The following is a 16,068-nucleotide window of genomic DNA, read 5'->3' on the forward strand; positions in this document are numbered from 1 at the left end:
GAAGCCCAAGAAAAGCATTTGCCAGGAATGTTTTTAAATTTATTTTAAAAAAAAATCTGTATAACCACTAACTGTTAAAAACAAACAAACAAACACCTCTATTTTAGGAGGGGTATCTTTTTTTTTTTTATGTAAAGATTGACCAAATGAGAGGGACAGAGAGACATAGAGTTTGAGGAGCAGGTGTAAACCAAAAATTGGGCGGCAAAAAGGATGTAAAGCCTGGTCAGGAACTTCAGACATGGGGGTAAGAGAATATGACAGCCTGGCTGGGAGTCTGTGGGACCCCTTTCAATCATGGTGCAAAATATTTGATTCAAGATGAAAGGGGAAGACAGAGAAAGACGAATACTGTATGATGTCATTTATATGTGGAATGTAAAAAACAAAAACAAAACACAACTCCTAGAAAAAGAGATCAGATTTGTGGTTTCCAGAGGCAGAGGTTGGGGGTGGGGAATTGGAGGAGGAAGGTTCTCAAAAGGTACCAACTTCCAGTTATAAGATAAATAAGTGTAAAGGAGCTGTTGCAGTGGAGGATTCCTGGACTGAATGTCAATATTATGACATAGTGTGAGTGTGTTTCGTGTTTGGTAATTGCAATCATTGTTGCTTTTGTTGTGGTCATCCATTTACAATGCTTGGTGTCAGTTTATTTATCTCTTGTAAAAATAAAATACAGTGTGTGTGTGTTAAAAAAAAGATAAATAAGTGGTAGGGATGCACTGCATACCGTGATGACTGTAGTTAACAATGCTTTATGATATATATGAAAGTTGCTAAGACAGTAGATCCTAAGAGTTTTCATCACAAGGAGAAATTTTTTTCTCTCTTTCTTTTTGCTTTTTCTTTTTAGAGTATCTACATGAGATGAAGCGTGTAATCATTTCACAATATATATAAGTCAAACCATTATGCTGTACACTTTAAACTTACACAGTGATGTATGTCAATTATATCTCAATAAAACTGAAAAAAAAAAGATGAAAGGGGAAAAGAGAGACTAAATGAAGTTTTTAGGGAAATTTTGCTTCCCAAGTTCGGTTTGGAAATCCACTGATGGGAGATATTAAATGTCCAGAATGTTCTAGACATGGCTGATGGAACGAAAGTCATCACAACCAGAGAGCAGCTACTCAAGGTTCTGAAGAAGCCGTTACCCTCATCAAAGCATGACCCTCAGTAAGAGTCTGAGCCACATGAAAATCTTGAAGGACATGCAAACTAAACAGGAGGTTCGCTTACACAGCAGGGTAACTAGTAGAAGACAAACCAAGCAGAAACCCTACCTATTTTTTAATGGACCAAAATGGGGGCAAATCATGCTAAGTTAACCTAATATTTTAGGAGAGAAAGAAACACGAAGACAAGGAGAATGCATGGACGTCATTTATTTAGCGCCTCGAAGCTCCTTCCATGGATGCCTGTAATAGAACAGGGCCTGTTCTGAAAAACAAAAGAAAGCAGAACAACAAAACTCAGCACTGTTTTTCATGATGAAGGAATGATGTGTGTACACATTGTATAGCAAAGTGCTGAATTCTTTCAATCTCTCTCTTCTCCGAGTCCTTCATCCTCAGGCAGCCCTTTCTCCATCCCTCTGCCACCCCTCTTGGCCCTCAGGTCTCCCCTCTTCACCCTCTCTCTCTGCAAAATCCTGGTCACGGCACACTCTGCACCTCACCGCCATCACCTGCTCAGACCCAGAAGGCTAGCGCTAGCTTGATGGCATTGAACTACTTACTTACATTACATGAACTTACATTAACTACTTACAGTTCTTTGTGGTCTTAGAAACTACTTAACTACTTAACTACTTAACTACTTAACTACTTACAGTTCTTTGTGGTCTTAGGAAGACGCAATTTACACAGTCACTAAGATAGAAATTGTTTCGAAAAAACCTTAAAACATCGTTCTATCTTTGTGCACATGGGAAAAAAATGATAATAACAAAAGCTAACGTTTGTTAACAGCATTTACTATTCCTGCTCTATTATATTAACTCCTTTTCTCTATCACCATCGTCATCATCACCTCCCCTTCTTATTCATGAAGAAGCTGAGGTCACCCAGCTTACTTAGCAGAACACGTTTCTGATCCCTGCTCTTTAGTCTGGCTCCGGAATCCACATTCCTAACTACTATCGCGTATGGACTCCGTCTCTCCCCAGAGGGAGTCCCTTCCTGAGTTTTCTGTCTCTGCGGATGGCACCCCTGCACATCCACTAACCCCCTCTCCCTCACCCCATCCACTCGGCACACTGGGCCTGCGTGGATTCCTGTGGCAGCCTCTCCCTCCCTGTGTTTCTGCAGGAGCATGTCCATCTACTCTCTCTGTCTCTCTCTCTCTCTCTCTCTGTCTCTCTCTCTCTCTCTCTCACACACACACACACACACACACACACACTCCATCTTTTCACCATATGTAGCCAGAGTGTGGGTGTCCAGCTCTTAAAGCCAGCACTACAGCTTCTTGTCTAATAAGATTAAACACACACACACACACACACACACACACACACACACACACACACACACACACAAACAACAAGGAACACGAATATCCACTTTTAAAATTATTAAAGATTTTGAGTGTGTAATGGGGTGTTGTAAGACCAGATCTCAACATTTCCGAACGCCTGAGGGTGAAATCAGGGACAAGATGTACTGGAAATCTTCCAGAAATTTTCTTCCTGTGGCTCTAAAACTGGAAGTAAGAACGTGTCTCCTGGGCGGGCTCTTCTTGGTTCTGGAAGGGAGCAAGTCAACGACCTCAGGGTAGTGGCCACTCAGGGTGCATGTGGCAGTGGACACTGGAGCCTGTCCCAAGCCAGCCCTCCCAAGGATTTTAAAAGGAGAATGTTTGGAGCAGGCTAGCTTGGGGTGGCCCTGGCTTGCATGTTGGTGAGAGGAGGAGAGCACTGATCCAGTGGGGGAAGGGCAGGTCTGACAGCACTCGAACCCCTTTACCCTTCAAAGAACAACTGGGTGCCTGCAGCAGTGACCCCAATCAGAGGACCAGACACAGTGCGTCTTTGGGGACAGAACCAGCAACAACAAAGTGCTCTTGGAACACAGCAAGGGGGTTCCTCCAGCCCGGGGCACCTGTGTTCTGGGCCAGCATAAGGAGATAAGTAGAACCGAGACCCTGTGGATTACTGGCCATATAAGGGGGACAGAGGGGCAAAGACAGAGACTAGATTACCTGCTTCTCTAGGAATGTGGGGAGTACAAAATGTATTAATTTTCTTTAAAAAGGTGGAACGTGATCTTATTTGTCTCTTCCTATACATGAAATGGGTCATATCAAATTATATTGGTTATTATTATAATTACTTCCTTCTCCCTTTCTCCATCTATCTCTGAGACCATGGCCTAGAACTTGCACCTCCTTTGACTTTGCCTAAGTCAACTCTGTATATCACTGTGTCTGACTGTGCTCTGCCATGACCTCATCTCTTCATCAAAGGGAGCCTTACACTTCAGGGAGAAGTTCATGTTCTGGTCTGGTCCTTCAGTGTCTAGGACCACACAATGCACGTTATCTGTTTGCTCTGTATGATCCGATGGCTGGTAACTTGATTCACACTAATTAAACCCACAAAAGGCTGATTCATGAGCTCAGAGAACAATATGTTAAGTTACAGAGAAAGATAAAACTGGCCTGAAAAGCAAGGACGTACATTTGAACTGGACATTGTGTTTGGGGTAAGTCCACCCAGGAAGCCAAACAACAAAGCAAAGCATTGCCTTGTCGACAGAAAATCAAAGCAAAGGAGTTAGAATACTGTCTCATGATATTTCTAGAAAGTTCTGGTAGACTGAGAATTTGCCTTCCATGATTGCTATGCTTGAAAAACCAAGACAAGTATTTAGAATATGTCCCTCTCTCTCGAGGGTGCCAGACAATGATAAGTTCTCACAGCCCAACGCTCATTTTTCCCATTGTCAATGAGAGACACTCTCATCCTCTTTGCACGTGTTACTATGCTTAGAACTGCTGAACCTGCAGGTAATTTGCAGCATCATATCTTAATGGATAATTTAGATTGTGCCAAATAAGTCTAAGCATCGTATCATCGCACGAAGGGCTAAAAGGACACCTGCAATCATCTAGCTCCCTGGTTTTCGAATTGTGCGCCATGGATCCAAGGGGCTGCTGAATTAGGAAACCACAAGTGCAGGGAGGACGCTGAGCCCACAGGCTAGAGCTGACCTCCCCCTTGTAAGGAGTGTGGATTCTTCAAAGAGCAGAAACCATGGATATGTTTTAATATCTAGGGACAGGATGAAGTTCACATTTTAAATAACCAATCTGGAGAAGGTGACTGGAGGAAAGCAAGAGCAGAAGTAAGAAGACCACCTAGGAAGGTACAGTATTTGTCGAGGGGAGATACGATGATGTTGGGATCAGGGTAATAGCAGCAGAGCTGGAGAGAAGTGGATGGATTGGAGACGTCAACTTAAAAGCAGAATAGATAGGACTTGGCTAGTGAGGGAGCAGATGTTATCAAGGGTTCACTCACTTATTTATCCCATCCAGAAAACTTATTGAGTGCTTACAATGGGCTGGGCCCTGGGCTAGGTGCTCATCTAGACAGCCAAGTCTCCAGCCTTCCTGGAGCTGATGCTCTAGTGGAGGGAGACAGACAATGGACAAGCATACAAGTAGGTAAAATATTAACGTGCTCTGGACTTCCCTGGTGGCACAGTGGTTAAGAATCTGCCTGCCATTGCAGGGGACACGGGTTCGAGCCCTGGTCCGCAAAGATCCCATGTGCCATGGAGCAACTAAGCCCATGCGCCACAACTACTTAGCCTGCCTCTGGCGCCCATAAGCCACAACTATGGAAGCCCCCATGCCACAACTGCTGAAACTCGTGTGCCTAGAGCCCGTGCTCCACAACAAGAGAAGCCACCACAACGAGAAGCCTGGGCACCGCAACGAAGAGTAGCCCGCACTCGCCGCAACTAGAGAAAGCCTGTGCACAGCAACGAAGACCCAATGCAGCCAAAAAATAAATTAAAAAATACGTGTATTAACGTGCTTGGAAAGAGCCTGGGAAATCAATTTTCAGGCTCCATGAATTGTTTCCTGTTTCTCAGGCCTCACTGTCCTGCTCCACTTCTTCTCCAACCAACCAGCTGTCCACCTCCTGAAAATCATTTCATATATTTTATCCAGTTTTCAGTCTGTAAGATGGAAGGGTGAATCTACCCCCTGTTAATCCCTTCATGGCCAGAGGTGGAAGTGACCTTTTCTTGCATGAATTTAATATAAGGGATAAAGGAAAGGGAAGAGTCAAAACTCACCACCAGGTTCTGACTCTAATAGTACAGTAGACGGTTGTGAAGCAAAACCAGATGGCTTTGGATTTATTTTTGTCTCTTCCTCTCTTCTGTTCTTCTTCCTTTCCCTCCTTCCTTCCTCCCCTCCCTCACTCCTTCCTGCCTTCATTCTCTCCTTCCTTCCTTCTTTCCTTCTTTCTTTTTGTGTATGTGTGTTTTAAAATTTGTTTTGCCTTGAAGATTCTTGAGAGCAGGTGGAAGATTCTTGATGGTGGCAAGGATGGAAATCAATAGACTGGTTTTGGACACGTAGAGTTTGAGATGTCTGTAAGACATGTGAGGAAGAGTAGGCTAGACATATCCTTCAGCACCTGGGCATACGGAGATGTAGTTCACCAGGATGGAGAATCCTGTAGAAAGAGTAGACATTTGGAGGGAGATCTGGAACTCAGATGTTTGAGATGTTAAGTTTGAAATGTTTACAAGACATTCCAATAACAGTATCAAGTTCACAGTTCAATATTTACATCTGGAGCTCAGAAAAGAGCACTGGGCTACAGCTATGGATTTGAGACTCTCCAACATATACGGAGAATTTAAATCATGAGAAAGGACGAGGTTACTTCAAAAGAGAGAGACAAAAAAGGGAGAAAAAGAGAGGAAAAGAGAACCAAGGAGAGGAGGCAAGACAAGAAGGCCCGACAAAAACACACCATGAGGAACAACAGCAGTAGAAGATGCAAAAGAAGATGAACCCTCAGAGCAAAAGAAAAGGGAGCAGCCATAGAAGAAGCGGGAAACCAGAGAGGACATTTCCAAAGGAAAAGAGTATTTCAAGAGGGAATACCAACTGGGTCAAGTGATACTGACAGGTCAAGCAAGACAAGAATTTAAAAGTATCCATTAGATTTACTAGCTTGGAAGCCAGTTTCGGTGGGATGGAGGAAGGGATAAAGAATGAATGGGAGGTAAGTGGAGGCAGCATATGCAGACAGCTCTCCCATGGGGAATGCAAAAGTAGGGTAACAGACTTCCCTGGCGGCCCAGTGGTTAGGGCTCCGTGCTCTCACTGCCGAGGGCCCAGGTTCATCCCTGGTGGGGGAACTAAGCTCCCACAAGCTGTGCAGTGCAGCCAAAAAAAAAAAAGCAGGGTAATCCTGGAGAGACATGATGAGTTAGTAGAGGTTTGCTGTTTATTTTTAAGATGGAAGACACAGAGAGTGAGAGAGTGTTTGGGTGATAAAGCCAAGAGGTCAGGAATGCAGAGAGAAGGATTAACAGAAGAGCAAGTCTCCTGAGAAGGCTCCTGAAAGGTCCAGGATCCAGAACTCACTTTCTAGCAGCCCTACTACACCCTTCTGTCAGCCTTAGCAGGTCTGCCCTAACCAACGAAGATCTCTCTAAAAGCAGGGAATGCCTCCTCAATTATTTTCTGAGCCCATGTGTGACATGGCATACCATAAGTGTTTGATGTATATTTCTTCAACAAATTAATGTATACATCACGCAAATGAATGGATAAGATTTATGTTGTAAAATCTGCCCTGAAAAGAGGAGCAAAGACATCTATGTATTTAATTACCTTGAGATCAGAAGACACTTTCTGTAGAATTTGGATAATGTCCCCAGAGTAGAAAATAAGCACAATAAAAACAAAATTCTTATTATTCATATTTTGGAGACAAGGAATGTGATTTTTTTCCAAATTAATCACAACTGATGAATAGCGACTTCCTGTGTCGATCCAAAGGCTTCTTCCAGCATTCTAGGGTGAAGAGTAATTGCTGTATTTCACATCTGAAATCCATCCTCATTTATCAAAAAACACTTTAGTTTGGAAGTACTACATAATTATTTCCATTATTTCCATAACATCTCTGTATGTTGACATAGTATTATTATGCCATCAATTCTCAATCATTAGGCTAGTGATAGAATCAAATCCCGGGTAATCCAAAGCAGTGAATAATAAGCTGAGTTGGAGACAGCAAGCAGGCTTGTCATCCTAATCTGGGCTCATTTGGGCTAATAGCCCATATCAACCTACAGATGACAGAGGTTCAGCTCAGAACCGTTTGGTGTGGCAAGGGGTCTGCTGGGGATTTTTAAATATCTGAGATTTATTCACAAAGTAGATCAAGAACTGGCTAAAGGATAGACCCCTCTACAGGAAGAAGGTTCTATAGTCCAAGGACATGGCAAAAGGCAAAATTAGATTCAGAGGATTTAGAACTAAGAACAAGAACTAAGAAACCACCCCGTCCTTCCTCCTCATTTTACAGATGAAAATAAAACCCAGAGTGATTCCACGACTTGCTCAAGATCACACAGCGAGTTAATGAAACACCCTCCCGATAAGTGACTCGTGTTCCTCCCAGTCCAGTGCGCCACATCGTCTTCATCCACAAAGAGTTCTGGTTCCCTTTTGTCTTCTCCAGCAAGAAGAATTGTTTTCAAATTCTAAAGGACATTTTAAAATGTAAAGAACAGATTGAACACCAAGATAGATAAGGCATTAAGGGAAATTCAGATTTTTGAAGCTTACGCTACTCCAGACACTTTCCCAGCTGTTAACTCATTTACTCCTTTCAAGCCCCTGTGAGGTTTTATCCCCATTTACAGATGAGGAAACAGAGGCTACATAGACTAAGTCATTTACCACAAGTCACATCATAGCAAATGATGCAGCAAGACAAGAATGAGGTCTACACTCTAGTCTGCCTTCCTTTTCACTACAACACGATTCAAGTGGGATCACACCTTCCAGCCCGGACAGATCATAATCCAAAGTACTGAAAGACTCAAAGATGTAATTACGCAATCACTGTTGGCAATCTTTGGGGGGAAGAAAACATGAAGAATAAAGAGGTGCCAGAAGACTGGAAAATAGTTTTTGATTGTGAAATTCGAGAAAGCCTAGATTCTGGGAATTACAGTTTGGTCAAAGCAAATTCTTGATGTCAAATCTTGGCAAAATTCTAGAATAAAATTACTAACTAGATGGCTTGTGAACCACTTAGAAAAGAATGCTGTGATCACGTGGAACCAACACGGGTTCACTAAGGTCAGGATGCCAAACCATCAAACATATCCACTAGGAAATGAGGTTAAGTCTGTTGGGATGTCATTGTGGTCAAATTGAAAATACGTGATTGAAATTATTGGACAGTTGGATATGTTCACAACTGGTTGCCAGTGGCCTGTCCTATGACCCTGCCTAATATAATTCCATTAAAATTTTTAGCAATATCTTTCTTTTTTCAGCTTTGAAAATTGTCAATTTTGTGGATAACTCAAAGTTCAAAGGGAGATGTTATGCAATAAAAACCAGTAATCATTTTGACAGACTGAAATGATGGTTACCCCTCAGTTTTAGATTTAAGAAGGAAAAGTATAGTTATACATGTAAGTAAAAATTAAAAATGGGTAGATGATAGCAAGATGACAGTCAGATAGATAGACAGACAGATAGGTAATAAATAGATGATAGATAGGTAGATAGATAGGGAGTCAGACAAGTTCCAAATGGAGAAAATGTGACTTGACCAAAACCTGTGGGAGAAAAGACTAAAGTTTAATTGACCACAAGCTCAGTACAAACCAGCAGTAGCACACAGATGCCCTCTAACATAGTGGACAAGAACTTGAACTTCAACATCAGCAAAGCTGGACTCACAGTCCAAGTTCATCACTTAATAGCTGTGTGACCTTGGGCAATTTGCTTAACTTTTAAAGCCTTGGGCTCCTTTTCTATCAAATGAGTATTCTACAATGTCATATTACTAGTGATAGAACTTGGTTTACAATTCAAGTCTTCTGATCCTCATCCAGGGCTTTTTCCATGGAGGGCTACCTTCAAATGGTTGAAAAAGACATTTTAGGAAAAAGGATTAGAATTATTCCATGGGATCTTAGAGGGCCAACAAACATCAGATCAATGGAGGGGCTTTATGAAGAAGCTGATTGCAGCTCAAGTCCTGGAAGAACACTGTGCCTGGCAGGCCAACATGGAACAGGCCCATGAAACAGAGCCTTCATGGCACCGTACAGAACAAACAGGCAGCAGGTGTATGATCAACTGTCGGGAATTCTGCGGCAGTCATCCAGTGAGGATGAAAAATGGGACCAATGGTCTATGAGGTCTCTCCAGCTCTAGGATTTCAGAGATTTCTATGATTCTGGGTTTCTATGATTTTGCAAGTGACGTGAAGAAAGGTTTTTACCAAAGAATCTATCATCATCGACTTTGCTTTATGGCAAGCCAAATTTACATGTATTTGAAGTGACAGGAAAAGAAATTCCCTTTCTCAGCATTCACCAGAGGGTGAAAGTAATAGCACAAATGATTCTGAAGTCCCGCACAATTCCAAGCGACCCACAGAACAACCATGAGCTTCTCCCCTATTTTCTAGCAATTACTTTTTTGCCTTTCGGCAAGTTTGTGAAATATCACTGGCACTGCACACACCCCAAGTTTACTTGTCTGCTCTGTCCGTCCCCTGCTGCAGATGCCTTAATTTCCTTGTGCTGTTTCCCATCCCATGGAAACCTGATGTAAGCAACTTCATTCTCCTTAAATCATTAACTTATTCACTCATTCATTCATTTATTCATTCAGCCAATATCTATGACTCACTACTTATAAGAAATAGTTCCCATTTGATGAACACATGTCACGTGCCTGGAGTTTTACACACTTCAGCTCAACTACTCACGTAAGCCACACTAGGAGCTTTACACCTTTTTAAGATAAGAAGATTAAAACTCACAGAATCAAATGAATCCACTCAAGATTGCACAGCTAAAAAGTGATGAAACTTTGCTGTTCTCATTCTACTACGTTCTTATAAGTCAGGCCCTGTGCTGTGAGTAAGCTGGAAAGCAGAGCTACAGTCTCTTCTATCCATCAGTTTATCCCTGGACAGTGAACATCCCATGCACACAGATGGCTAACTTAGAGGTCTGTACACAATAATTACATAATACACTTTGGACAGAAACATGATTAGAATAGCCCTCCAGGGAGCAACTTGATAATATATATCAAAAGTCTTTAGAAGCTGTAATGGTTAATTTTACATGTCCACTTGACTGGGCTAAGGGATGCCCAGAGAACTGGGAAGACATTATTTCTGGGTGTGTCTGAGGGAAGAGATTAGCATTTGAATCAGTAGACTGAGTAGAGAAGATCTGCCCTCACGAATGTGGGTGGGCATCATTCAATTGGTGGAGGGCCTGAATAGCACAAATAAGGCAGAAAAAGGGCCAATTGCCTTCCTCTCTTCTTGAGCTGGGACATGGGACATCCATTTTCTCCTGTCTCCGGACCTCAAGCTCCTGGTCTTAGCCTTGGTCCCTGGGATTTACACTGTCCCTCCCCTCTCCCCTCCCCCAGCCTCTGCCCTCCCATTCTCAGGCCTTCAGCCTCATCCTGGGACTTGCCCCGCCAGCTTTCCTGGTTCTCCAGCTGCTGACGACATATGGTGGCCTATCTCAGCCTCCATAATTGCATTAGCCAATTCCCATAATAAATCTCCTCTCATGTATCTACACTGGCTTTGTTCCTCTGGAGAACTAATACAGAAGTCCATATTATTTGACATTAAATGATCACTTCTGATAATTTAACTTTCCAGCTATGATGTAGTAGGTTTTAGCAGACTAATACTCCCAAAGAAAACAACTAGAAAGCTGAATATAATACAAAGGAACAACTGTTTAAGGTCGTGAAAGAGCTGCCTGGACAGCCAGGACATGAGAAGCCAAGATTCTAGAATGAAGAGAAGGTCTTTGATGTAACCCCAACATTTTGCATGCAGCTGTTTTTCCCCCATGACATTTGTTGATTCTCAGTAGAATGGTAGAAGAAGCTGGAAAACTAGAAAAAAGACAGCTGCTAAGAAGCAGGACATCGACAGATCTTTCAGCAATCCCACAGGATTGGAAAGACAAAAATTAAAATTGGGGGAGCATGTATAAAGAACAAACTTCCAGTTTTAAAATAAATAAATCATGGAATGGAATGTACAGCATGGTGACTATAGTGGATAACACAGTATTATATATTTGAAAGTTTCTAAGAGAGTAAATAAAAACTTCTCATCACAAGGAAAAAACCTTGTAACTGCGTGTGGTGATGGATGTTAACTAGACTTGTGCTGATCACTTCACAACATATACATATATCAAGTCACTATGTTGTACAACTGAAACTAATGTTATACGTCAATTACATATCAATTTTAAAAACTTCCTCCCTGTCTTAGACCATTAGTGCTGCTCTAATAGAATACCATAGACTGGATGACTCCTAAACAGCAACCATTTATTTCTTACAGTTCTGGAGACTGGGCAGTCCAAGATCATGGCACCAGCAGGTTTGGTGTCTGGTGAGAGCCTGCTTCCTCATCTTCTCACTGTCACCTCATATGACAAAAGAGGAGAGGGATCCCTCTGGGGCCTCTTTTATAAGGACACTAATCCCATTCATGAGGAAGTGAGCCCAACCTTTGACAATTACCTTTGAGGTACTTTCCAAAGTCTTAAGCTACACAGGGAAGCTATAGTATTCTCACTATAAGGAAGATTAAAGAAAAAAAGATTGGCGTTTAAGACCTTCCAGGAAGAGACTCCTCTAGTAAATACTAATGCTCTAGTAAATAGTAGGTATTAGTTGGGACATCTGGACATTCACACCATAGAAATGAGGATGAGGAGCAAACCAAACAGAAACAAGCCTTGCAGAGACTGCAGCTCAGTCTCAGAACAGTCCTACTTGAACTGCCTATCGGAAGATGGTGTAAGTCCTTTCTGGAGGAAGACTGTTTCATCCAGAATACTTCTTACATTTTTTTAATACAAAATGCCTGGCCTTTAATAAATAATTACCAGCCATGAAAAGAAACAAGACCAAAAAATAAGTAGGCAATAAAAACAGACGTACAGGTAACCCAGATATTGGAGTTATCAAACAGACTTTAAAATAATTAAAATAACTGGGATTTGTATGTTCAAGAAAATCGATGACAAAATGGAAAATTTGACTAAAAAGGGAGAAGACACACAATGGGGCAGAAGCAATGTATTAAGAGATAACATCCTAGATAGTTCAAAAACTCACAAAAGTCATCAAGGAAAATTCAGAGATGCTCTAGAACCTAAGTGGGATAAACATAAAGAAAACCACAACTTTGTATATTCTCATAAAACTGCTGGAAACAAAGACCAAAATCTTAAAAGCAGTCAGAGAAAACACAGACCCGTTACATTCAGAGGAGCAACAGACCAAAACACAAACAAAAAACAAAGCAATGATGTCTTTAAAGTGCTGAAAGAAAATAAATACCCACCGAAAACCCTATATCCACTGACTGAAGATATCCTTCAAAAATGAAGATTAATTAAGGACATTTCAGGTATATAAAGACAGCGAATTCATTGCCATCAGACTTCCAGTAAAGGAAATACTATGTTGTGATGGATGTTAACTAGACTTATTGTGCTGATCATTTCACAGTGTATACAAATATCAAATCACTATGTTGTATACCTGAAACTAATACAATGCTATTTGTCAATTATATCTCAATAAAAAAAAGAAAAAGGAAATATTAATGAAAATTCTTACATAAGGAAAATAAGACCAGGTAAAAACAGAAATGCATGAATAGAAAGGGTAAATTAGTGACATTAATTTTGACAGTATCAAGAAACAATAAAAATGTTTTGTAGGGTTGGAAATGTATGTAGAATTAAAATGCATACCAGCAATAACAAAAAGAGGCAAGAAGACGAGACGGGTTACGTTATTCTTTAGGAAGCTGTGTTTAACATGAAATGGTAAGCATATAAATCAGATTAGAAGCCAATAAGTGAAGGAACGATATTGTAATTGCTAAGGTAACAACTAAAAGAATAGTAAAAGGATGTATAACAAACAAGCTAATGAAAGGAAAAGTGGAATAATAAAAAACACTTGATTAAAAGAAAATAAGACAAAAAGGAGAGAAAAGGAACCATAAGACAGGTGAACATAAAGAAAGCAAATGTTAAGAAGATAGATATAAACCAAATTATCTCAGTAATTACATTAAATATAAACAGAATAAGAGCTCCAATTAAAAGACAAATATTGTCAATCTGTATAACAACCACAAGAACAACAAAACCAAAACACTATGCAGCTTACAAGATACACGCCCTAATATGAGGAGATGATTGAAAGTCCTCAATCACAGAAAGATGGAAAGTAAAACATGGGAAAACAAAAAACTATTATATCTACATTAATATCAAACAAAGTAAACTTTAAGGCAAGACACACCACTAAAGATAAAAGATATTCACAATGATAAAAACTCGAGTCCATCAGGGAACTATGATAATTCTAAATAATATAGTTTCACAAATTGAAGAACTAAAGGAAAAATATACAATGAGATGACAGTAGGCGACTTTAACAAATCTCTTTTAGCATATGAAAGAAAAAACAGGCAAAAAATTAATAAATCAGTAAGGATATAGGAGATGTGAATAACAAAATTAACAAATTTGATTTGACATATTGTTCCACCCAACAATAAAAAAGTGGTCATTCATTCCAAGTATGCATGGAACATCTACAAAATTTGCCTTATGCTTTCCATAAATAAATTCCCCAGAAATTTCAAATTATTAAAATAATTCAGAGCATATCTGCTGACCACAGTGAAACACCTCAATGTTTGGAAATTGAGCAATTCACCTTTTAAAATAATTAATATTTTTAAAGATCCACCCTGAGTCAAAGAATAAATCACAATAAAAATTAGAAAATATTTTGAATTATACTATAATGGAAATAGACATCAACCTTCAGAATGTGGCTAAAATTATGCCTAAAGGAAAATGTGTCATGTTAAGTGCATCTACTAGCCAAGGGAAAAGGCTGAAAATCATCTATTTATGCATCCATCTCAAGCAGTTAGTACATAAAACGGTACATTGAATCCAAAAATGTAAGAAACAATAAAAATAACAATGTGAATTAATGAAATAGAACACAAACGTACAAGAAAGAAAATCAATCAAATTGCCTCTTTAAAAAGATAATAAGAATAAACACCTAACAAGACCAATCAAGAAAAAAGAATGCAAAAGTTGCCAAAATCAAGAATGGAATGAAAAAGGAAACATCACTACCAATTCTATAGACTTTAAATGATAATAAGAGATTGGCTCAGCCACTCCAGGTGGGTGGGTGGGACCTGAGGTGACAGGGCTGGTAAGGCCCCAGAGGAATCCCTGTCCTGCACAGAGGCAGGTCTGAGGGGCTTGCTGACCCACACCAGAGCCTGAATATGGACGGTCAACTGGCCCCACTCTGCTCACGGACTCTGATGGCAGCAGCCAGGCTGACAGACCTTCCTCGTTCTCCAGGCCTTCACCCGCCCTGACCTCCACCCAAATCCTAAAGCCACAAGTGAGGGGCACCCGCTCACATCTCTGCAGCCCAGGTCCCTGTGTCCAGGCCTGTGAGGTTCTCCTGGGTGGGGTCCCATTTCTGACAGCCAGTGCGATGGAGTGTGGGAGGAGTGTTTCAGGCAGAGGGACCACCGTGTGTAAAAGCTGGGAGGTGGGACTGAGCCGGGAAGATTCAGGAAACCTGGGTTCCTTCTTGTGTCTGAGGGAATGGAGAGTATGAGCAAAGTCATGCCTGGAATGGCAGGCTGAGGCATTGGACTTCATTCTGAGGGTCCTGGGGGGTCGTGAACAGGAGGAGGATGCAGTCTGAGTCAGGGTTTTAAGAGCTTTACAATGTATTCAAATGTCAAGTAACTATGGTGTACACTCGAAACTAAAATAATGTTGTATGTCGATCATACTTCAATTCTAAAAAAAAGAAAAAATAGATAAGTTGTGCTTCATCAAATTTTAAAACTTTTGTTCATCGAAGGATACTATCAAGAAAATGAGGGGACTTCCCTCGTGGTCCAGTGGGTAAGGCTCCACGCTCCCAATGCAGGAGGCCTGGGTTCGATCCCTGGTCAGGGAACTAGATCCCACAAGCATGCCGCAACTAAGAGTCCACATGCCGCAGCTAAAGATCCTGTGTGCAGCAACTAAGACCTGGTGCAGCCTAAATAAATAAATATTTTTTTAAAAAAATGAGAAGACAACCCACAGAATAAGAGAAAATGCTTGCAAGTCATATATGTGGTAAAAGGCTAATATCCAGAATATATTAAAAATGCCTACAACTCAACAAGAAAACAAACACCCCAATTCAAAACTGGACCAAGGGGGCTTCCCTGGTGGCGCAGTGGTTGAGAGTCCACCTGCCGATGCAGGGGACACGGGTTCGTACCCCAGTCCGGGAAGATCCCACATGCTGCGGAGTGGCTGGGCCCATGAGCCATGGCTGCTGAGCCTGCGCGTCCGGAGCCTGTGCTCCGCAACGGGAGAGGCCACAACAGTAAGAGGCCTGCGTACCGCAAAACGAAATGAAACAAAACAAAATGGACAAAGGACTTAGGCATTTCTCCAAGGAAAATGTACAAATAGCCAATAAGCACATGAAAAGATACTCAACACCACTAGTCATTAGGGAAATGCAAATCAAAGCCATGAGATATCACTTCACACCCTAAATAAGATGGCTCATAAAAAAGAAACAAAAAATAACAAGTGTTGACAAGGATGTGGAGAAATTGGAACTCTTGTGTATTGCTGGTGGGAATGTAAAATGGTGCAGCCACTGTAGACAACAGTTTGACAGTTCCTCAGAAAGTTAAACATA

Source organism: Leucopleurus acutus (assembly GCF_964270905.1).
Source record: "Leucopleurus acutus genome assembly, chromosome: 13".
Taxonomy (NCBI): Eukaryota; Metazoa; Chordata; class Mammalia; order Artiodactyla; family Delphinidae; genus Leucopleurus; species Leucopleurus acutus.